Here is a 24921-nt window from a genome sequence, read left to right as displayed (position 1 = left end):
AGCGTATATGCATGAAAGCCGGCACGGTGCTTCAGAAACTTCCCAATTTGTGCACAGTGTGGCTTTTATAAGGCCATTAAACTCATCTTGGGGAAAAGTGCTCTGGAAAACAGTGATACATGGGGTCTCAAGGAGCCTGTGAAGGCAGACAGAAATGGCCCAGTGGTGACCGATGCTCTTGGCTAAAGTGACTCTGAGGGGCTGCTGCTTCTCCAGGCTCCCACCTCTCCGTCTGGTTTATTTTCTTTTCCCTACCCTTAGCAGCGCTTGGAGTTGGAGGGGGTGACTTTCCGTGGCACCATCTTGGATCCAGAAAGCACTGTCTTTTTTTTATTTTTGCTGCAATTGGGCGGGTACTCTGAGACCTGAAGTTGGGACCTGGGCACATGGGGTGGTCCTGGGGTTTCACTCTCAGCCTAGAAACAACCACAGAACAGCTGTGACTCCAGGGCCCTGGGGATGAAGCTCCATCGTGGCTCTAAGGAGGCCCTCACAGGCCACACTCACGGCTAGGAGAATCTAGGTATTTACCAGTCTGTGAACCTCAAGTCCTTGGGAGAGGAAGAGCCCAAAGGGAAGAAAGTCAGGCAGAAAAAGGATAGAGCAAATTCCAGGGAAAGAGGGAGGGGGGAGAGAAGCAGGAAGGGTGGTGAAGATGGTAAGAGAGTCCAGAGCCTGAGAGAAGGAGCAAATCAGAGCCAGAGGATGGTGGAGGGACAAGGAGGAGGGTGGGGAGGAAGAAGAAGAGGAGAAGGATCAGGAGACAGCCTGCTTACGGTTTTTTTTTTTCCTCAAGTGTCTTCATATGCTTGTTCTGTAAACACAGGCAGAGCCAGGATCAGAATATAGAAACAGTGAAATCGTTGAGAGCACCAGAGACAAGAGAGCTGGTTGACGGTGCTGGTGTTGCCCACGGAGAGAGCAGGTAGCCATTTCGAGCGCCCCTGCAAGTTCTTTTGCTGCTGTAAACACCTCCCTCCTACTTTTATCACAGTGCCTGAAATCCCATCACGATTCCAAGCTCCTTCTTTAAAATACAGCTCCACCTCAGATGGGGACTGCGCAGTCTTCAGAGGCTGAGGGAGCTGGGAGGGCATTCTCTTTGCTGAGCAGGGCAGTACAAGGGATGTACACTGCTTTTGGCGTGGTTCGGGGTCTGGCTGTGATAAAAAACCGTGATTCAGGGCTGGGTGGTGAAGGTGTCTGGGCGGGGGTGAGGGCCGGCCTCTCTTGCTTCATCATTTGACTAGGGAGCAGGGCTCTGTGTGCAAAGACACCGGGAAAGGGACCTGAGGGTGCTCAGTGGTTGCGGGTGACTTCACAGGGACAGGGGAAGGGAAAGGAGTAGGGAGTCTTTAATTTGTACTCTGGCCTGTGTATCTCTCCCTGTGTCCTAGCTTGGGAAAAAAGAAATGAGCCCTTTATCAATTTTTAATAAATTGAAATGACAAATAATCCATTTAATAAATTATTAACTGAGAAAATGACTGAAAACTGAAATATCAAACAATTGTGAGCAAATGCCCGGAGCAGCGTGTTTATTAGTGACGAGTCCTTCTGCAGGAGAGTGCTGATGCTGTGGGCCCCACAGCCTCTGCCCCGACCCCATCGAAGCCTGGAGTGTCAGGGACCTCAGGCAGGTATGCGCTTGGGTGCAAGTGTGGGGTCCAAGGCAAATGGAATAGTTACTTTTGCCTTTGATCCCTATAGCTGACTGGTTCACAGACAGCTCTTGGATAGGGAATACGGACCTGCCACTTTGATGTTCACCAGCGTGAAGCCCCACATTCCTCCCTAATGGTACTAGAAGGGGGCTAGAAATAATCCCACCCCTGGGGATTATTTAGTCCTTTAAATTAAGAGCTGTATCCTCAGGAGAAATGATATATGTGTGTTTATGAAGTCTTGTGTCTATAGAAAGGTGGATGCCAACCTGTGATCCGCCTCTAGTGATGACCAGCTGAGCCTGCTGCCCTATCACAGGCCTCACAGGCTGCAGCAGGAGGCCTGGGGCACTTCCTGATGGGAGAAGCCCGAGTGTGGAGTCACTGGCTGGGGAGAGGTCAAGCACTTTGTGGAATGGGGGTGAGACTCCTTTGACACTCCTGAATGGCCTTAAGCCTCCAAATCCTGAATGTCATCTCCAAGAAGCTTCCCTCTGACCTCTCTTGGAACTCCTGCCTTTACAGGTAGTCACACAAATTTGTCCAGCATGACCGGGGTGCAGGCAGAAGTGGCTGAGGGGGCCTCTCACCACATTTCTGGGCATGGTCATCTCTGCATTGGCCTGTGGTGAGGGACCACTGGCATCATCCCCCCTGAGGTGTGTGCTTTCTCTAGAAGCATAGCCCAACCAGACTGCCGGCCTCTGCTCTCCCAAGGCTGCCATGGCCTGGAAACACTTCTCCACTATAGCCCTGCTGTGGGGCTTGGGGCTGGTAGGGTCAGCTGACCTCCCTATGCCCTAGTTCCTTTATCTGTAAAATGGGGATAATAATAAACAGGGTTATTTGATGACTGGGATGGAAACAGTCCCATTATATAAATACAATACAGCAGTTTGGGATGACAGGCTGTAGGCTCGAAGATGGTGCTGCAATGGGTATTTTTAGGAAGGAGGGAAGGGGGGAGGGATGAGTGGTTTATAAATGTTTGTTGCATTAAAAAATGTGCTAGTTTGAATTGTGCAGAACAGAGTATCATTTGTTTCTAGAAAAATTCACTGCTGTGGAAATGAATTAGTTTACATTGAATATGTGATGGTTCAGAGAAAGGAATATTAACCCAATTTGCATTTCTTTGAACTGAAATAAATTATTGCCGTGTTTGCATTAGTTGGGTCAACTGGATGTGATTGGGCAGACTTGCCGTGGGGAAAGCTGGTCTTGGGCTTGGAGGTGTGCGATATGGTGGGTGTGTACAGATCAGCAAGCACCTTCCAAATCTGGGCTTATTAACCTTTCGGTGGACTGCAGACCCCTATGGGGTTTTGATGAAAGCAGTGTGCACAGCCGCCCTGTACAATTGCTTATGAATCTTAGCAGACTCTCTGAGTCTTTAACCCTCTCATGATCCAGAGGTAAAGGTCCCTACCCATTGTCTTGGTGTCCCATGATCAGATCATAGCACAGATTGGTCAGAGCCCAGTTTCTGAGGTCTGTCCCATCTGTGGAAATAAAACAGAACTTTGGGTCCAAAGAGGAAAACAGCCAAAGGCCAGTTCACATATGTGCTGTGACCTGGGGGTTTTGGACATTTTGAACCTTTGTAAGACAACATTCCCAGCTGTGAGAAGGCGCTGGCTGTGCCACCTGCAGCCCTGTCAATCATCAGAATTGACATGGTGGGACTGGCCAGCAAGCCATGGCATCTTCCTCCCTCTTTTCTCTGTGTTGATGCCTGCTGAAATTGCATCCTGAACTGAATAAAGAATGCTCCCTGAAGGCAAGGGGGTGCCAGTGTCTGGGCTTTTCCAAGCCTGGCCCTGATCCTAGGCCTAGTAGTTCCCCACTGGGGTGGTGGGTGGGGGGACATCAGTACAGCCAGTCAGCAGGTCAGTGTGATACAATGTCTTCAATGCCTGACAAATGGGGTATTGGTTATTGCTGGCAATGTGTGAATTCTGACAGCATCATGTGGACAGCAGGTGACTCTTGTAGATGGACACCAAAATGTAAAGAAACATCTAGTAGAAACAGAAGCTACAAATATTCAGAGCCTCACACCCAGACTTGCCCTGTGAGCCTGTTGAACCAAATGGGCCTCAGCATCACTAAGCCCACCATGGTTGGGGAGAGAGTGAGCACGGGAGGGAGAGGAAGAATAATCTCACCTCTGGTCAAATAGAGGACAGTAAAACTTTAGCTAATTAGCAACCAGTTGCCAGAGAGTCTTATTTAACGAGTTCCCCCATCTGAACTCACTTTTATTGGAAAGAGGCAACCACAAGAAAACAAAATGAGAAGCAGAGACTTAATTTAAAAAATAACTTTGGGGGAAAGTCGCTTTCATGTCACTTCTCTGCTTAAAACCCATCAATGGTGTCTTAGTGATTTCAGGATAAAGCCCAAATCTCATAACTTAGTATATGACTCGTCACACCCTACTTGACCAGTAGTACTAAGATTTTTGCATTTTCCAGATATGCTGTCTTACCTCCACTTGGTGCCCCCTCTGCCCCTCCTCATCCCAAGTTGTATCCTCTGGGCAGTTTCCCAGGCCCTAGACTGGGTTTCAGCCTCTGCGATAACACTTATTATATTACACATTAATAGCAGGAGAGGCTGGTATGATCAGCCAGCCCATGGGATCCTCAGGGCAGAGCCATGCCTGATTCACTGTAGCATCCATGAGGTTAGCCACATGGGAGGGGGTTGGTAAATGCATCTTGAACTCATGCATTCATAAACTGATGACTCAGTGAAGGAAATGGGGTTAGTTTCATTGTCCCGCAGCCCACCCAATCCATTGATTACCTCTACAACGTAAAATACGACTTGCTTTTACCAAGCTGCTTCTCTCACTTGTACAGTGGAGATCATACAGTCCACCTGATGCTCCTTGTGAGAGGGAAATGAGCTAGTACACATAAAAAGCAGTGCCTGGCACTCCAAGAGTGCTCAATGAATGTTAGCTATTATTCTGCACAAATAAGTTGATAGTGACCCATCCCAGTGTCGTTCTGGAAACAAGTAAGTGAAAGTGCTTCCCTCTGTGGTTAGAATCACCATTAGCAACTAGTTAGTGAAAATGCTTCCAGAATACAATATCTGGGAGAGGGGTGGGCTGGGTAGGCCAGGAAAAAATCTGAGTCAGACCTGGGACCAGAAATCAGACCTTTAGGTTTCACCAGGACTCTCTACTCAGGCTGTTGGTGTTGCCAGATGTCAAGGTTGGATTGGGGAAATGGTAGTCAGGCAGGGATGGGGGAAACTCTTAGAAGAGCCCGTGCCAATCTCTATCTAGGCTTTACTTAAGTTATGGGAAGGAATCCATGCTGGGTAAATGAGGTAATGAATGTGCAAGTGCTTTGCAAACTGCAAAGTGCTATACAAATGTGAAACATTATTGCACTCATCTATTTCTCTTCTTTGTGCTCCCAGGGTTTCCTAATAAGAGCTCTTTTTGAAAGTGCTAGTCTGACTTTGGTTAACTAAAAGGAAAGGGTGTGTGCAGTGTGGTAGATTGGGGGTTTTGTGTACCTTGAGTATAGCAGAGGTCCTGGCAGGGAGAGCAGAGACTTGCTGGCACCAGGAATTGGGGAGTGAAGATGCTGAACGTCACATAGTGATTAATCCCTTCCGATCTGGGACATTTTCCAGGTCCAGGGGCCATCCTGGAGCTGCTTCAAACCATTCTAGAGAGACAGGATGGCCTGAGCTGGGAAGGGTGGGAGAAAACCCAGGGTCCTCGTGGCTGAGAATAAGTGCAGGCTGTCATGGGAAATGTCCTCATCCCTGAGTCTGTGCTTGCAACTTAGTCACCCAGCCTGGCTCAGGACAATGCAACGATTTCCAGCTGCTTTGTGTAAGGAATAAGGACTGGCCTGAGAAGAAAGGAAGAGTTCTGCCCCTAATATCCCTGATTATCTCAGCAGCATGGTTTCACCAGCCTGATTTGCTGCTGCTTCCTGCATCCAGCATGCTCCTGGGTCTCCTTCCCCACCTCACAGCCATGGCAACCAAACACATGGGCTTGTTAAGACCAGCAGCCCAACTTCAGCAAGGTCTAGCTGGCCTGGACAGAAGAGCCAAGGTACCAGATCCATTTCCAAGGCAAAAGTCCCCAAGTTTATAGTTAAACTCAACTTGCTTATTTGTGGATTTTGCTGGGGTGGAGTAGCCCCACCTAAAGGGAGTCACGTGAAATCTTAGCCTTTTCTTTGTCACAGAGTATAAGAATAAAACCTTTGATGATTGAATGGATAATCCTCAGGATAACATCTGTGATTCTTCATGAGAGTTATGTCTTCTTAAACCCTTGGAAGCTGTCAACACTACAGATTTCTCAAAGCACCAAGCTGCAAACAGCAGATTGCTCTTAAGCAATGATGCTGAAGCATGAAGCAAGAATCATGTTTCCATATCAGTTTCTTTCACTGCTCTGAACCCAGCACCTAGCACAGCTCCTGATAGAGCTGTGTCAAACATGATAGAACTCCTGATAGAGCTGAGTCAACATGTCCGTTTAATGAGTGAATAGGAGTGGGCTATCCCAAAGCAAATTTCAAAGCTCTTAGCAAGACAAGGTTGAGGTAAGTTCTTTGCCCAATTGTCAGCGATTTTTACACGATTAGCCATATCTCATCATTTCCCCAAATAAGTGGGTGTGATTTGGGTAGGTTGTGGAGGAAGGAAGGGACAATGGTGGTCGTTGAAGAATTCTACAAACCAAAGATAGGAGCAGGAAATGAGCATGGCGTGCTCACTGGACAATGAAAACCCTAGCTTAATTTTTATTAAACTGGAAGGCCAGATATTAAAATTTCTCTAATGAGTCACTTGTTTTATCTTAGACTGGATTGAGTTTTAAGAAAACCATATGAATATTCACTCCTCCTCTTTTTCCTCCCTCAAAGAAACCAATGAATATTCATTCCTCCTTTTTCTCTCCCTCAAAGAAAACTCAATCAGTCTTGGATAAAACTACACTTACAATGGAAGCAGGAAAGAAGGGACCTAAGCCATTGTCCGGTCCTGCTGTTGTCAATCTTCAGAGCACATCAAAATTGTCTGCGAAACTTTAGAAACTTTAGGAATGATAGGTGTCCAGGCCCCAGCGCAAGCCTACTCAACCAGGACTTCCAAGAGCAGAGCTAGGGTGGAAAGGTGACAAAGCTCCCTAGGTGATATTCATGTTCTGAGAATGATCCTGATGCATGGTCCTGCATGTCACCCAATCCACTGGAACTTCTACAACATAAAGAGAGTTACTTGTTTATATGGCACTTGCTAGTTTCTGTGATTTCTTAAAGTGTGTCCCCGAATCAGCTTCCACATCTCATGTGTCCTCAGATTGGGGTAGAGAGCAGAGGGACCCTTTGTTGTCCACAAAGGGCAGCATGCCCACTGGTCCTTGCTTTTAGGTTGGTTATATTGCTGGGAGCATGGCACTGGATGGGAGTTTAGATGGAGGTTGGGGAGAGGGAGAGCACAGGACATTAGCCAGAGGGGCTGTCAGTGTAGCACCTCTGTGGCAGCTCTCTGTAAGAATTGGAGCTGGTGCATTCGTGGCCTGATTTGGTCATTCACTCATTTGTGTTTCATTCCTTTGTCAATTTGGTGAGTACCTAGTACATGCTAAGGACTGCAGACACTACAGTGCACAAGATAGCCATGTCTCTGCCTCATGGATCTGAGAGTCTGAGATGGGGAGATACAGATAATAAATAAGTCAACAAATAAATAACTTTTATACAGATTTTAGTGAGTGTGGCGAGAGAAATGAACAGAGTACAACTGTGACCTATAATGACAGTCCTCAGAAATAGCTCTAAGCTCCTCTTCAAACTCTTTTACCACTACCCAAACCCACATTGAGTCAGACAAAGTGGTCTTCTGTGTGCTTTGTCACACTGGCTAATTATGCCTATTTCCTGCCCAGGAATCCCTTCCCGTGATCTCTCCATCCTCTTCCACCCATCTCACTTTCTCTGTATGATTTACACCTTAGCATTTGGTAATGCCAAATATTTCACAGGTGAGGCAGCTGAGATCTGGACAGCTGAACTGTCCTGTTCCAGAGCCAACAGCCAGCAAGTGGAGGTCTTCAAACCCACCCTTGTCCTTTTCCCGCAATGTTCCACCCACCTTGGCCTCTCTGCAGCCCCCAGAGTAGTTGTCACAATTCCCTGTCTTTTAAAAATTTTTTTCTTTATTATAATCAAGACTTTCAATTAACTTTTCTCTGTAGAAACGACTGTATTAGGCAAAAGTTTGTGTGGGATCCAATAAAACATCAGATGATATTGAGCATACGTCAGGCAAAGCCTGCAGCCCAATGTTATTATGTGTAAATGTTACAACTTTCTTTTGAGGAGAATACATGTGTACTATCAAGCTGTTTTATGGATACGCAGCATGATTGATTACAGCATGCAGATCTGTCGCAACAAGATAAACTCAGATAGAATAATCTGTGGATATTTAGGCCTCCGCAATTTGTTATCCAGAGATGACTCTAGAAATGATAATTCCTTCCATTTCAGCAATTTCTTTCTTTCCGTCCCCAATAAAAACCCATTTCCAGAGTGCTGACGTCTGATGCCAGGGTCCTCTTCTTGCTTCCGTCTTTTCCCAGTTGCTCAACAGGAAGCAACGGAAAGTTGTATTTGCTGTCAACGCTGCTGCAGCAGCAGCTGGGACTTGGCCTAGAGTGGGCAGGTGTTGAGGGTTGAGAGCTAGGGCTGCTGCCTGAGAAACAGCCTCTGCTTTTAAGCTGACAAAAAAGCAAACACAAAAATAATCACCATGATTTGTTTAACACATAAAACAGTTTCAGTAAAAATGGATTACATCAGGTAACCAACTATTTTGCAGATCATCCCCAAGCAACTTGTTGCTAACAAATGACTGGATTGAATTCATTGGCAACTTTTCGAAGAACAATTTGGGGAACAAAGAGTTGCTTGAATGAATTAAATCAAGCCCAAGCCCCCACTTCTTCCTTGAAGCCATTGCCGATTACCTTGGGATACAGTGACTTTCTCTGAGCTCCTCTAAGAGTCTGGGATCCCTCTTTTGATAATGAGTCATCAATGTCCATTCCCTAGGATTCCTGTCCTGAGTTGTGACTTCTCTTTGATTGTTAGATGAATTACCATGTGCATGGAGAGAAGCCATGGCCCAAGGATGGGAATTGCAGATCTGGAGGCTGAAGCCCCGCATTGGCATCCCGGCTCTGCTCCCACTGGTTCTGTCACCCTGGGCAAGGCACTTCTCCCAAGCTGCCGTTCCACCAACTGAGAAGCAGAGACAATGACACCTGTTCCACTCACCTTGCAGGGTTGTTGTGAGAAGGAAATAAAGTATTTGAAAGCACTTTATAAACTGTGCAGTTCTATTCAAGAAATACTTATGAAGCCACTAAGACCACTTCACCTGCTTTGAGTGTAAATATGACCATTTCGTCTTTATTTTCCTGATCAATCACTTAAAACCTCAACTGCTCTTATTGTCAGGAAGTCCAGCTTCTCATTTCATTTCCCCCACTTGCATTCCCTCAAAGAGGGAGAAGAAACTGAAAGCCCCCTCTGTTTATGACACTGCTACTTGGTGGTGGAGGAGTGGCGTCTTTGCTGCATTCTGGTCCACAGGGCCTGTGTTGCCTGTGGGCTCCTGCCTGGCATTCTGATCATGCCCTTGTGGGTGCAAGTCCCTGTACCAGCAGTTTTGCTGTGTTTCCTATGCTTGGGTCCTCACTTACATACTCTCATGTGCTAGGCCACTGTTTCCCCAAAGCTTCTCCAGAGTGACTGGGTACGGAAGCATTTCCCATTTCTACCATGTGCTGTGTCAGAATCGCTTTGTCCCTATAAAATCTCCTGGGCCCCAGGCCTAGTCATGAGTTCACATCCCCTTTTCACTCTTTGGAGGTCCCCTTTGGGGCCCCAGTTATCCTTACTCGGCCGATTAGCATTCTGAATAGGAGAAATGACTCTAGAGTTGGCCTGTCTCAGTTCAAATTCCAGCTTCACCACTTCTTGAAGAGAATTACTTAGGATCTCTGTGCCTCAGCTTTCTCATCTGGAAAGTGGAAGTAAAAATGGTCTCATCTCATGGGGTGTTGTAAAAATTACATGAGAAAATAGATATAAAGATTCCTCTTAGAAGAGTGGCTGGCACAGATTAAGCACTAAAGGTGCTGTTAGCTGTTTCCTACTCTGACTGAATGACTGACCATGGTCCCTGTGGTTCACATGAATGAATTTGTCTAATCTGAAGCTTTTCCTGCGGGGATTAGGACATGCGTTATCCCCCACTCCAAAGGCAGCTGTATTCATTACATTACATTAGGGCTCCAGGAGCCTTCTGCCCTTTGCTTTCAGTGCCACTTAGCAAGAGTTGGATCTTCTAAGTTAAACAAAAAGGGGAGGAGGGAAGGTTGTATCAGTTAGCGTTTGCTGTATACAAATGGCCACAAAAATGTTGTGGCTTAAAACAACAACCGTTTATCTAGTTCTGTGGTTTCAATAGGCAGCTTATCTCTTCTGGACTGGTTCAGGGGGTCACTTACAGGGCTTTTGAAAGTGTCTCTGGGAAGCTGGTGAGTTGGCTGGTGGTTTGATGATCTAGTGTGGCCTCACTTATGTGTCTGAAAGTTGACAGGCTCTTGGGCAGGAATTGGCTGACTGTCAGCTGGGGTGCCTTGGTTCTTCTCCACAGGAGCTCTCAATTTCTAGCAGGCCAGCTTGGGCTTATTCACATGGTTGTCTCAGGGTTTTAAAGGTGGCAAAATAGGAAGTTGCAAGGTCTTTGAGGTCTAGGCTTGGAACTTGTGCATTCTATTGATCGTATGCACTGCCTGATGGAAGATGCTTTGCTGCTAAGATTTTGTGGTTATTTGCAGTTTATACAGCAGTTAAAAATTTTCCTTATGGCAGTGGGTACTTTCTTATTTGCATTCTAAGAGGGCTGGTGATTTCTCCTTTACTAAGAGTTCTCTCTTTTTTAAAAAAATTTAATTTATTACATACCCACTCTGTGCCAGGCACACAAAAAGATATGGTGGTCACAGAGTATTCAGGGAGAATATGGAAAAGAAAGTGGAAGTGCTGTGTTTGTCTGGTAGGGGCTTTAAAGAAAAATAGGAAGACCTCCCCGAGAAAGCGAAGTTAAGGCTAAGTCTTGAAGGATGTGCAGAAGTTACCCATGTTTGGGAGTTGAGGGGAATGAGTGCAAGGATAAAATGGAAGGTATAGGAAAAGATCACCCAGTACTGCTCCCTTAATTACAGTGAAGCCTGGAGACCCTCCCAGTTGGACCCACATTTAACAGAAGGGCAGGAACCTAGGCCTTCTGACCATCTGGTCTTGATTTACTCCAGGAATTAGGTGATCAAATAGATACATCTAAGTTAAGGCTACCTTGGAAAGTCTACTCACAGATATAATCATGGTTTGTCTTGAGGTTTCCGACTCTACCTCCCTTATGAGGTTTCTGACTCCACATTCCCTTCCATCCTCGACTTCTATATATCTGTACAAGTGAAGATTTGATCTAGGATTGGCTGGTGAATAACCCAAACAGATGTCTCCACTCATAGCTCAATGTGTTCCCTGTATACTCCTTTGGCCAATGAGGTACCCCTATGCAACCAGACATACTGTAGGTTGACCAACCCACATCATCCATGCTACATGCAACATGTCAGAAAAAATAACCTGAAGGACGTTACACCAAGTGAAATAAGCCAAATACACAAAGACAAACACTATATGATCTCACTTATATGTGGTAACTATGTGAGATGATGGATATGTTAATTTGCTGATGATGGCAATCATCTCACAATGTATCAAATCAACACATTGTACACCTGAAATATATATATATATATATAGATAAAAATTGTATATCTAGAGAGACGAATAAAAAGTGTATATATATGTAGACAAAATTGTATAAGCCCATTTAATCTACCTCATATATATGTAATTTGTATATATATACATGCACTATATATACACACAGATATATTTATATATACACAACTTTATATGTCAATTATATCTCAGCAAATCTAGAAAAAAGATACAATCATGCAGAAAATTTTATCAGATATTGTGTGGCTGCAAAAATGTATAAAAGGCCATAAATTTGATGGTAATGCTTCTAAATACTTGGCCTTTGGATTCTGCCTGAACTAGAAATGTGCTTCATTGCAGCATGCTGGTGCTCCTTCTGGCCATGATTCCCAGCTGTGGACCTGGACCATCCCCACAAGCCAAAAGTCAACCATGATCTCCACCATTGGCCATTGCCAGCACCTGGCTGTATATAGACCTTAAAACATTCTCACATTCATCTTCTCATGTAATTCTTGTAAAACTCCACCAGACAACTAGATAGAAAAGTCTTCATTTAGTGGATAAAGAAACAGGCTCATGGGAATTAAGAAACTTGCTCAAAGTGTCAATTAATGAGGGATTGATTTAGGACAGAAGGCCAGATCATGGGCCTGCAGGAGCAGAACTTTCATGGAGAAATACAGAACAAACAGCCTCTGGCATGACATCAGGGTGCACCCTCAGGGTCTCCTGATCTCTGGTGAAATTCTTATCAAAGCCAACCAGCCCAGGTGTTGGTATCTTCTTGAGCCCTTCTCTCTGATTTGACTTCCTTGCCCATGGCTTGATGCCTACAACACCCACGTGATGCTTCCAGCCCTACCTGCTCTTGTAGGTTCCAGAGTGCTTAGTCAGTGAGAAGCAAAGAAAGCAAGGCTATTATTGCATATCACACACACCCTAAAACTTCTACCCTATGAAAGGCCATTTGCTGGTGTGTAAGCAGAGCCTTGAAGCCATGTCTTATTTAACCAAATCAATGCACACATATTGCCCAGCTGTTAGAAATGGAGAAAGGGCCATGGAAACTCCAAGGGAGAGGAAGCCTAGCTTAGAATATTTGACAAGAGGCGAGTGATTAGACTCTCTTTGTGTTGCTGAGGGCAGAATTAGGGCAAACTGCTGAGTGCTTTGGGAAGCCCATTTAATCTACCTCAAAGAAGAACTTTCTAACCCTTTTGACCTGTCCAGAAGGAGATTTTGTCTTAAGTAATCGTTTATGTGTCATTCATGGGAATTGTCGGTCCCATTGCTGAAGAGCAAGAACTGACAAAAGAGGTTTTTTCAGTCAAACTAAAGCCCATCAATTTTTCTTTATTAGGCCCAGCCATTGGTACTAATTTTAGATTCTGGAGCAGAATCAAATAAAGCTAATCACTGTTGCACATTTTACAAGAGGGGCTTGTAAATGAATTTCTAATTGGTGGAGTTTCAGGCATGGTTATGAAGTGAAATGAATTTCAGGCCAGGGAGATATTTTGGGGGCAGTGTGGTTTTTTTTCAGAGCCCTTAAATCATGCTATGGTGCTGACCAGCTACCATTCTGGATTGGATGAATGGGTGAGAAATTCACTTTAACTTTCAATTGCTAATGATTTTTTTTTTTTGGTGGGGATGAAGTGGCAACAGTCAGGCATTAGAAGCTCCCTCTGAGTCTTTGGTAATGTCCCTTCCTCTTCAGACTCAGATGATCAAGTCTTCTCCTCCCCCTACCCTCCAATTTAGGAAATAGGTGTGCTGGATGGGGCAGGGGCTAGAAGGGGCATTGCGCACATGATCCTCTACATCTTGTCATCCACTTGCTTGGGGATCTTTGTGGAAATATTCAAATGATTAGCGTAAGCAATGTTGATAGCACCCACAGGATGGGCCTGAGAAGAGCTCCACCAGCTCAGCCAGGCCCTAGTACTAGACATGGCTGTCATTACTGGAGGTGCCCTGGCTTCCTCCTTCATGGGCACTTTTAGCTGAGAGCAATATCTGGCAGCACCCAAAAGGCATTTGATCTTTCTGCTGAAAGTCACAATGAGAGACAGGTGCCATTGCCATCAAGTCGTGTCATTAGAGCCCCCTGCCTCCCGTTTCCATGACACCTCCTTCCTTCCTGCCCTCTTTTTGTGTCATGCACATTGTTTTGGGCCACCTTGGGTCCCAAGCATGTTGGAAGCAATAATGTAGTTGGTAGTAATAGTTAGGTGCCAGTGGTTCACTGAGGCTTCAGTGAGGCAGTGAACCACAAGCACTATATAGGCCTATATATGCCTGGCCTAGGGAGGATGGTACAATCAATTTTCTGGATATTTCCAGCTCTCTCAGTCTTCTTTGTTCATTTAATCAACCAGTATTGTTCTTTTTTGGGTGGTAACAAGGAAACAGCCTGATCCTCTATTCTCCGTCCATGCATCCATCCTTTCATACATCCAGATATGCACCCATGCCTGTATCCATGCATGTATTCATTTGACAAGCACTTACTGGGTATTGACATAGAATCAGACACTGTGTTCATTACTAGGGACACACTCAGGGTAAAATGAAGTCCTTAAATTTTAGGAACTTATGAGCTAGCTGGGAGTCCTGCAAATAAACATGTCCTGCAAATACAATGATGCAATTGCTGCATTGGTTGTTTGCACAAAGGACAGTAGGACCCAGGAAAGGCCTGATTGCCTGGGAGAGTAAGGAGGGTGTGAAAGGAGACTTAATAGATGAATTAGCATATTCCAGGCAGGCAAGTAGTCAGTGAAAGGTATGTGCAAGATGCAGAGATGAGATGGCATGCCATGTTTAGAGAGAAATTCTCAGAGGGCAGGGGCTGCATCTCTTTTGCTCCTCATTAAACATCTGCCCATCGTGGACTCTTGCCCTTCTATAATATATAGCTATACATATGTTTTATTGTTTGCATACCTGAGTTAAACTTTTACTTGTCAAACTATCATATGTACATAATTACAAAATTCAAATTTTTGACAAGACTTAGGAAAAAGAAACCTAGCAGTTTTCTGGCTCACCCTTCCTTCCTCCTGGGTCTTACTCCTTAGAAACACCATTTTCAAATTTTGAACAATTCTTGCTGGCATTTAACTTCATACTTCTAAATAATATGATATTATTATATCTATAGGCTATATTTTTTACCTTCTATCCACGGGAATTTAGGCTTTTTCTTTTTTAGCTAACATACCATTCCTCTTTTTCCTTCATCCTCCTAACACAGTTATATTGCTATTTTCTGCTTAGTGAATTTTTAGGATTTTCATATTTATATCTATAAAAATATTCACAAAGGAATACAAATATGATTTTCCTTTTTAAACAATTGTCGGTTTTTCCATGAGCTAGTGATTGTCCAGTGTAATAATTTGCCTAGTTTTCTATGTACCTATCACTGATTCTTTCCCAAAATCTCTGGCAGTGGTACCAAGATCTCCTAGACAGAGTCAAACCCATTGGGTGACTGAACAGTGTGTTTTTTTTTTTTTTTTTTTTTTTTTTTTTTTTTTTGTTTGTTTGTTTCTTGGAACCGCTTTTCCTTGGGCCCCAACTTCCTGCCTATTTGATTTGGACTGGCTGTCTCTGGACCTGCTGCCTTGGTCTTCCCGAGCTCCTCGGATCACCTCATTCCTGGATGTCATATCCTTTTTGCTTTACTCTCTTGCTTTGGTAAAGAGCCTCTTCCAGTTCTCATAAAAACATGCATGAGGGTAAAATTTAAAACCCCTGCATATCTGAACATGTCTTTATTTGCTCTTCATATCTCATTTACCATTTGGCTAGATATAGAACTTGAAGATGAAGGTGCTTTTTCCACAGGATTCTAAAGGCATTGCTCCATTGTGTTCTAGCTTCCTGTGTTCCTACTCAGAAGCCTCATGCCTCCTTGACTTCTACTCTTGTTACATGATCTCTTTTTTACCTTTCTCTGAAAGTATTTATTTCTACTCTTTATCCCTGGTGTGCTGAAATTTCACAGTGGTATATCCAGGTTTGCCTCTTTTTTTCATTCATTATATTTGATCTTTTGATGGACTATTTAAATCTGGAATTTCATGCCCTTCAGTTCTGGAAATCTTTTTGGAATTTTTTTCTTTGTAACTGCCTCCCTTGTTTTCTCTCAGATCTCTTATTAAAATTTCTTTGAGACTATTGAACCTGCTTGATAGATGCTTTAAGTTTTCTCTCCTGCATTCTATCACATTCTACTTTGTCTACTTCCAATAATATTTATTGATTATATTATCTTCTAGAGATTGCTTATGTTTATCTTCTAGAATCTATTTAATTTTTTATTATCGGTATTCCATATTTAATTCCCACATATTCTTTCTTAAATTTTTCTAAGTATTATTTCATAATAACTTGCTATTCTTGTTGCATGGATGCCTATCTTATTTTTTTCTGAAGATAATTACAATTTTTTTTTTTAAGAATTTCTTTTCTTCTTGCTTTACTTTTGTTTCTTGCAAGGCCCTTATTTCCAATTTTTGTTTTGTTTCACTTTTTGTTAGAGTTCTTCTTAAGTGTCAGCTGGTGCTTGGCTTTCTGTATTTCAGAATGAAGACCCACATTGCTGACTGGAATTCTATGATTACTGTTAGACTTTGTTGACTGATGGGCTTCAGTGTGGATTTACTAGGTCCTGGAATTTTGTTAGCCAACTCTAAAGTCACAAGAATAGAAAGTTTGACTCTCTAGAAACCAACTGTCCAGATTTCTTTCTTGCTATCAGCTTTCCGGGAGCCCTGTGGGTAAAGGAAAGGGGGTGTCTCACTATTTAGAGGACTTCACTTTGTGTAGCATTCTAGTTCTGCAGGAGACAGGCCTGAGGCCTGACCCTTAGGCCACCCACACTTAGGAATGAAAAAGAAGGTAGAGTTAATGATGGGGACACAGGAGTAGTCATAATGGCAAGAGGAGAACCATGGAAGGGGAGATGATTAGCAGCGTTGACTATATCCCAATTGTCAAATCAGTTAACTTTGGGCAATCATTGAAGATCTTCAATATTATAGTGGAGGTGGAATCTAACTTGTAGGATGAAGGAAGGGAAGCTAGATGGTCCTGCAGAGACTGAACTCTCTGCCTCACTGTACCTTTTCCTTCCGTGGGCATTGCTGGCTCCAGTTCACTTGACTTCCAGAGGCACTGAGTAAATTCTAGAGAAACAAAGAGTGTATGCACACAAGGAATCAGAAGTGATGGGCAGGCGACAAGAGGGATTCTTAAATGTATAAAAGTAAAACAAACTCTTTATTTAAGGAAAAGGCAACTTGGAAAAAAGAAAAGCCTAATAAATAACTCAGTACAGCTGGCTTAAGCACTTTAAAGCCAGTGTCTGTGATAAGCAATGAAAACATTAATATAAAATGCTTCACCATAAATGAGTACAATTCAGGCTGATGTATTGCAGCTGAGCCGGCTGTCGGATGGCATGCTTTTAAAGTGATGTTTACAATCAGTATTTTTTTCTTTGGTAACTAGAAGGCAGAAGTGGTTGGAAAACTTGCCAGGGTGCAGCTCTGAGCCTTGGGAGGGTGACAGCCCTGCCAAGTGGTTCATCCCCTTTTCCACCCTGTTCCCAATCAGTTGGAGACAAGACAGTTAGGAAGTCTCAGAGCAGGGTGGTGCTGAGCCTAAGCAGAGAGTTGAGAGCTGGATTCAAGTAAGTGGCCAGCTCTGAGTTCTGGAGACAGTGGATCAGCCTTTCTGACCTCTTGGTTTCCCCAGCTGGTCCTGGAGGTCACAGAGGGTGTCTCCCAGAAGCTCTGAGCCCATTGCCTTCATACCCTGCTGAGTCTCCTTCTCTGGCCTGGAGTCTCTTGTTGACCATTGAGTTCCTCATCCTGTTTATTCAAAACGAGAATGTGTCTCACTTTGACATTTTTACATTTATAAAGTGGTGGGGGAAAATGCCACCAGTCTTACCATGTCAACGTGGTTATGGAAAAGTTAGGTAAACTAATGAGTATGAAGGAATGCAATGTAATGTATTCTTTTTAATGAATGGGTAATCTGACATTCCTTCTTATTATGTGATAATAATAAGAGCATCTCATGTTTGCTGAGTGCTAACTCCATGCTAAGCCAAGTAGTCCTCCCTGGGAGCACAGCCACTTCTTCCTTGTGTGGGTCCTGGCTCTGTGTGGATGACCTTCTCATAGCCTCTGAAGCCTTTCTGTCTCCCTGTCTGCCTCAGGGATCCATGAGGATTTTGCTTCTCCCTGTTGCCAACACCTGTTTCTCCAACCTAGGTTTCTGGCAGTCCTGGCTGACTGGGAAATGGGAAGTGTTCTTTTTTATTTTTATTTTTAAATTTTTTTCCTTTTCTGTTCATGAAACAATTTACAAGGCCTTTTCCTTAAAGGGTTCAGCTGTCAATCACTATGGGGAAAATAAACAAAACAGCAAAGACTGTGAAGAGGTCAAAGAAGCAGAGCTCTCTTGGTGGCTGTCACTGGCTGGTGGTTCCTGTATTCTTTTTTAAATGATGACTTCAAACGTTCCTAAGGAGGGGCGTGAGAGCTTCTCTAGCCATGTCTGGGGTCTCACTGACAGCCCTTGACTACTTAGAAGTGAAACGAGTCTTCTCAGACTCTCACCCGTGACCCTGGCCGCCAAGTCCTGCAGGGGCTAGATGTATTCTCAACTTCCTCCAGCCCACATCAGGTGAGGAATTAGGCCACTTCTCTGGGCCGCACAGATTTTCTCCCTGGATTTAGACAACCCTACACTGTTTCCTGTTAATTTCTAGTTTCTTTCCTTTTTTTGAGATGGACTTGCCCAGGCTGGAGTGCAGTGGTGTGATCTCGGCTCACTGCAACCTCCGCCTCCCTGGTTCATGCGATTCTCCTGCCTCAGCCTCCCGAGTAGCTGGGATCACAGGCACCCACACCAAGCCCAGCTAATTTTTGTATTTTAAGATGGGGTTTCACCACGTTGACCAGGCTGCTCTCGAACTCCTGACTTCAAATGATCTACCTGTTTTGGTCTCCCAAAGTGCTGGGATTACAGGCGTGAGCCACCGTGCTTGGCCTCCTGTTAGTTTCTTGTGGCTGCTGTCACAAATGACTGCAAGCCCAGTGGCCTAAAACAACAAAATTTTTTAATTTTACAATTCTGGTGGTCAGAAATGTGACCCAGGTCTCACTGGGCTACAGTCGGGGTGTTGGCAGGTTGGCCTTCTTTCTGGATGGTCTTGGGGGTAAATTCTTTTTTGTCTTCCTCAGCTCCTGGAGGCATCCCACATTTCTTGGATCATAGCCTCCTTTGTCTTTAAAGCCATCCAAGGTTCGTGGAGTCTTTCCCAGATCGCATGTCCTTGACACGCACACTCTTCTGTCTTCTAAAGACCCGTGTGAGTATGCTGGGCCCACTTGAATAATCCAGGACACTCTATTTTAAGGTCAGTCAATTAGCAACATTATTTCCATCAACAAACTTAATCCCCCCTTACCATGTAGGGAACATATTCACAGGTTTGGGGGATTAGGACATGGACATCTTTTAGGGGAGGCAGTTTTCTTTCTATCTTAACTGGTTACAATTGACTTCTGCTTCTTGAAATTTGTCCCTTCCTGCTAATATAAGAAATATCAGCTGGAAAGACAGCTTCCAACTCCAGGTAAAGCTGGCCTTCTCACCTGTCATCTGAAGTTCCTACATGGACAGACACCGGCCTAAGTTTCTCATAAAGAACCATCAGGTGCCAGCTTTCCGGAAAGCTCCCTCCCCCAGTAACAAGAAGCCTCTTCAAAGACCCTCTGTCCTTTGAAGACCTCACGCTTAGATCATATTTCTGGTCTGAGGGAGCCTCTGTTCATGGCACAGTGCTGTGGCCAAGAGGCTAATATGCCTAGACACCACGAAGAATCCTGCTGCTGGCTGCACTCTGCACCCACCCCACAGGGATTTTATGACACCCTCCAGGATTCCACTCCTGGGAATGGCCTCCTAGAATGAGAATTTGCCATCTAAAATAGTTTGAACAATGGAAACAAGAATCCATATATATATGCGTGTGTGTGTGTATATATGTGTGTATATATGTGTGTGTGTGTAATTTGTAAGATGGAAGGAGGAGAAGTTTGCCAACCACCTATCACAAGGCCAGCTGCTCTGCGTGCCATGTCACCAATCCCATGCTCTGCAGAGCAGGCTGCTATAGGGCGGCATTCTGCATCCACCCCTATCATCCAACCCTGTGCCACCTTGGCCAAGCTACGGCAGCCCCTTGAGCTTCAGTTTTGTTGTTCCCCAAATGGGAAAGGCTAATTTGAAGTGTGAGGAAAAGACAGCAGGTGTGTAGCTCCCTACTCCTCCCTGCACCGCTTGCCTCTCCCCTCCCTTCTAACTCAGTTTTCCACACTTCTCTCTCATTGTTCTCATTCTGCTTCATTTCTTTCCAAAGAGCCTAGAAATAACATGTTGCTATTTTCAGCACCCCTTTCCCCCATCCTGACACATGTACATTTACATATACACATACACACAAACACACATGCACACACACTGGATAAGAGATGTGGAGATGGTGTGGCGATGCTTTGTCCTCCCTGAGTCAAGCCTGGTTTGTGCACGGAGAGGAGCTAAACCCACAAGAAGAAAGAACTGAGCACACAGCAGGAAGGCTTGAGCATTATGGCTGGAGGAGGGGAAGTATTTGGGATCATTTGAATTAATCACCCACACAGCTTTCTGATTTGAGAGCCCCATTCCATTATCCTGGCCCCGTACTGCTCTGCTGTGTCCCAAGCTCTTTCTTTTCTTCCATAGGGATGCTGAGCAGGTGAGCAGCCCCACAGAGTGGGGAGTGGAGTGGGGGGATTGGTCAACTGCCGAATCCACCAGCAATGATTTCTGAACTAGAATCAGCCCAAACAACATCCTTCCCTACTGGAAAAACCTACACACAAAGTGCCAGACAAACACGGCTCTTCAGCGCTCCCTGATGGGTGCTGTGCTTCTTTCTAGACCCCATTTATAAATTTGAACTGAACAGATGTATTATATGGAAATACTTTAAAACATTATCAGGAACAGCTTTTGCATTAGTGGTAATAAATCCATACCTTCAGTCACTTCTTATTTTTGCCTGTTTGATAACTTGAAAAACAAATTCTGTTCCAGAATAAATTTGGGTAAATGCATTGGTGCCCTCTTTCTTTCACTACTCCTCTTCCCTCCTTACCAACCTACTGGTGCCCATGCCACCAGCCCTGCCCCATAGCACAGCTCAAGATGGAGGGAGGAGAGAGGACAGTGGAGATCTGCTTGGTTCTGACCCCAAATCCACTGTGTGATCCTGAAGGATTTGGGTACGCTCAGTGCCCCTGTGTTTGGTTGCTTTGCACACAGCTCACAGCTTCCAGTGGTCCCTGCCTCCTAGTGTTCATGCCCTATATGGCTGGACCTAGCGATATGCTTCTAGTGAATGGAATACCACAAAGGTGGTGGGTTGTCACTTCTGAGGTTAGGTTATCACGATGGTTAATATTATCAACTTGATTGAAGGCTACAAAGTATTGTTCCTGGGTGTGTGCCTTTCCACGTTCTTCTGCCTGCTTTTATTCTGGCTGTGCTGACAGCTGATTAGATGTGTACACCCAGACTGTGGGTGGGTCTGGTTTCCCTGTTCACTGACTCAACTGTTAATCTCCTTTGGCAACACACCCTCACAGACACATCCAGGAACAATACTTTGCATCCTTCAATCCAATCAAGTTGACACTCAGTATTAACCATCACAGTTATAAAGGACTGTGATGTTCATCATGCAGCATTCTTTCTCTTGCCTTCATGGCTTGGGGGCTTTAATGAATCAAGCTGTCATGGTGGAGAGATCTATGTGGCAAGAAACTGAGGGTAACCTCTAGCTGATAGCCAGTGGGGAGGTGAGGACCTCAGTCCAACAGCCCGGTGAAGAACCAAATCCTGCCCACATCTACTGTGTGAGCTTGGAAGCAGACCCTGCCTCATTTGAACCATGAGATGACTGGCTCCTGTGGATACCTGGATACAGCCAGTGAGAGACCCTGGAGCAGAGGACCCAGCTAAGCTGTGTCCAGATTCCCAACCCACAGAAACTTGGAAATAATAATAAATCATAAATGTGTATTGCTTTAAGATGATATATTTTGGGGCAATTTGTTATGTAGCAATAAACTAACATACCCTTTATGACTCCAATCTGTAAAATGGAATTATTCTCACCAGTCTTCCTAAGTATAGCGGGAAACATGGGGATGTTAAGATGTATTTGAATACTGAAACCTTATTCTGGTGGCATCAATAATGGTCAGTCATTGATTTATTCCATAAATACTTACTGAGCACCGGTTATGGTCAGATGCTGTGTTACCAACGTGAGCAACAAAGATAAATCCTTTGATGAGGCCATGGTCTTTATGAGGAGAGTCAGATACGGTTTGGAAACAGTGGAACACAATGTGTTAAATGTTTTGAAATGTCCTCAAAATGTTTTGGGAGCCCAGATACCAATTGCAACCACACACAACAAAATTTCTCACCAGAGTAGCAAGAATTCCTGGAAACTTTTAGGGACTCCTCATTTCCCCTATCCCAGTGAGAGCTTCAACAAGAAAGAATGAGTTGAAGAAGGACAGAAGGCTTAGAACTTGAAAACTTGAGTACAGTCTCAGGTATGTATGGGATGCACTTTGGCACCTTGAACATGCTTTTAATAGGGGCCCCCCAGTAAACCCCACTTTTCCAGACACTGGGCCTTGGTCCGTTAATGTGCTCCATCTGCAGCAGTCTCTGTCCTTATAGACGATTCCTAATGCTTCTAAAGATTCCTGTGATTTCTCCCTCACATCTGACCCCAAACAGCCCGTGGAACAGGAACTATATATTTCAGTGCCAGATTCTCTTTTGTTTCAAGTATAGTGTTCATTTATCCATTCATTTCTCTATTCAACAGCAAAGAAATGGGGATCCCAGGCGCCCTGAAACTGAGAGCAAGGGAGTGAGCTAAAAAGAGGATTTGTTGAAAATCTGCTTGAGGTGTTGTTAGTTCCTCAGAACCCCTCCAGTACCCAGCTTCACACTGTGACAGGAAGAGGAAAGTTTAGTGTTTGGATAAATTGAACTACAGAGGTTCAAATTCTGCATCATTGGCCATAAGGGGGTGTTGCGGGGGGGAGGGGGTGGTGCCTTAGTGCAAACAGTGATTAAACTCATGGCTCATGTTGCTTCCACTTGGATGAGATCTGAATTGGTCATCTACATCCCTGAACGCTCACTGATCCAGCATTACCTGAGTGCAGAACATCCTCACTGGGAAATTCCAGCATTACAGCACTCACAATCATGCAATCCCACGCAAGTCCCATCAGCATCATTTTGCTCTCCAGACCTCCAGGCAGAAAGTCCCTCAGGGCCTTTGCACTGTCTCTTCCCTCCTCCAGGAATGCTCTCCCCATATATTGGTATGGCTGACTTACTCCTTACTTCAAGTTGTTGTTCAGACTTCATCTTCATAATAAGTTCTCTTCTGGTCATGCTATTAAAATTGCAACCCTCCTCCAAGCAAATGGCATGAGCAATGTTTGGCACATAGTTTCCTTGGATACATTATGCTTTTGGAATGAGGTGAAATGTTTGAGCAGAGGCTGGAAGCCCCTATATTTTTCAAATTCTGGTAAAATATATATAACATACAATTTGCCATTTTAACTATTTTTAAGTGTAAAGTTCAGTGACGTTAAGTACATTTATATTGTTGTACAACCATCACCACTGTCCATTTCTGGGGCTTTCTCATCATTCCAGACCGAACTCTCAACGCATTAAACAATAACCCTTCATTTCCCCTTTCCCCCAGCTCCTGGCAACCACTGGTCTACATTCTGTGTCTTTGAATATGACTACTCCAGGTACTTCGTATAAGTGGAGTCATCCACTATTTGTCTTTTGTGTCTGACTTATTTCCCTTAGCATAATGTTTTCAAGGTTCATCCATGTTACAGTATGGGTCAGAATTTCCACTGTATGTAATACCACATTATATTATCCAATCATTTGTTGATGGTGGAAGGCCATGTTGATGGTGGAAGGCTCAAAGCATTAGTGTATTGGATGGCAGGTGGACCCAACCACCTGTCATGTCCCTCCTGATGGATAAGAGCCACAAAGTTTTCTCTCCCACAGATTTGTGGTGACCACTTACTAAGGGAGAGAAAACTCTGGACAATTAGAGGAAGCCCTAAAACTTTGGGTATGAAATTATTTTTCCTTCTCCAAGTACTACAGTGGAAGCTAGAAGTGGAAATAATTTAGTGAAAGCTGTGAGGATGAGTTATCTACTTTATGCTTCATAAATAATGAAAAAATGGACTCTATGTTTCCAAACATTATTTATATCAGTTCTTCATTGGATAGGTGACTTCAGGCTAAATGCTAAAACCAAAAAACAAAACCTGAAATTAAAAAACTGTGGTCAGGAGCAATTGTGAAATCACTTCTCTAGGGAGCCCCTTGAGCTCTCTAGATTTCAACTCGATTTCTGGTACAAGGGTCCCCGAACTGCCAGTGGGCTCAGGACCCCTTGGGGTGCTGGGCTGGCTGGCTGCTGTCGGTTACTCTGAGAGAGCACTAAATTCATTCAGATGGAGCACCTTCTCCTTCCACTTTTCTCATCCTGTCTTGTTTTGTTTGTTGCCTTTTTTACCCATTAATAGTTTTTCACCTGATAATATACCTAGGGATAATGTTCATTTTAAAGGGGACTTACATAAGGTCTTTTTGTTTTCTGTTTGGAATTTGAATCTTTCTATGTAGTTTCTTCCTTCTTGGGTGTGTTTGACACAGTTCTTGGCACTAAGGGTGCTCCATAAGACGATGAAGTCATCTTCACCACTCTCCTGGTGGCCTTCCTGGGGCCTCTGTCTTCCTCTCTGTCAGCCACCAAGGGTATGCAGAATGCGTGAAGGTTGACCCTGCTTGTCTCTCAAGGAAGTCTTTCCCCAGGGATCTCCCTCCCTGAAGGCAGGACAACCTGGGTGCGAGTCTGTCTGCTTCCCTGCTTTGCACCGATGTGTTGTGGGGAAGAGCATAATTTGACTGTTAACAGAAAAGCTGTGTAAAAAAAGGGAAAAACTGATAAATTACAGAGGGCATGTTTGGAACTTGAGATGCAGGGTCCATTTCTCTGAGAACATGGTGAGACCGTGTGTCCACTCCCACAACCAGCAAGGGTAGGATTTGAAGGAGAGGAGGAGTCCTGGGTTAGAGCTCCATATGTGCTCTCCCACAGAAACATGTTGGGGTCTAGGGTTCTATTAGTACCGTACTGCACTCCAGTTTCATGGGCTTCAACAGGCTTCTGTGGGCTG

General features: G+C 44.4%; 1 protein-coding gene across 1 annotated transcript in view; it reads right to left on the bottom strand.

Annotated features, from left to right (window-relative positions):
- Positions 1-5572, bottom strand: part of TPGS2 (tubulin polyglutamylase complex subunit 2) — an 821754-nt gene extending 816182 nt beyond the window's left edge. Inside the window, exon 1 of the mRNA XM_050767311.1 lies at positions 5569-5572. The gene's annotated coding sequence lies outside the window, so the exon portion shown is untranslated. The remainder of the gene's footprint in view (positions 1-5568) is intronic.
- Positions 5573-24921: the final 19349 nt, after the last annotated feature.

The sequence above is a fragment of the Macaca thibetana genome, chromosome 18 (genome assembly GCF_024542745.1).
Source record: "Macaca thibetana thibetana isolate TM-01 chromosome 18, ASM2454274v1, whole genome shotgun sequence".
Taxonomy (NCBI): Eukaryota; Metazoa; Chordata; class Mammalia; order Primates; family Cercopithecidae; genus Macaca; species Macaca thibetana.
Note: the sequence above shows the minus strand (reverse complement) of the source record. Positions and strands in the feature narration are given on the sequence as shown.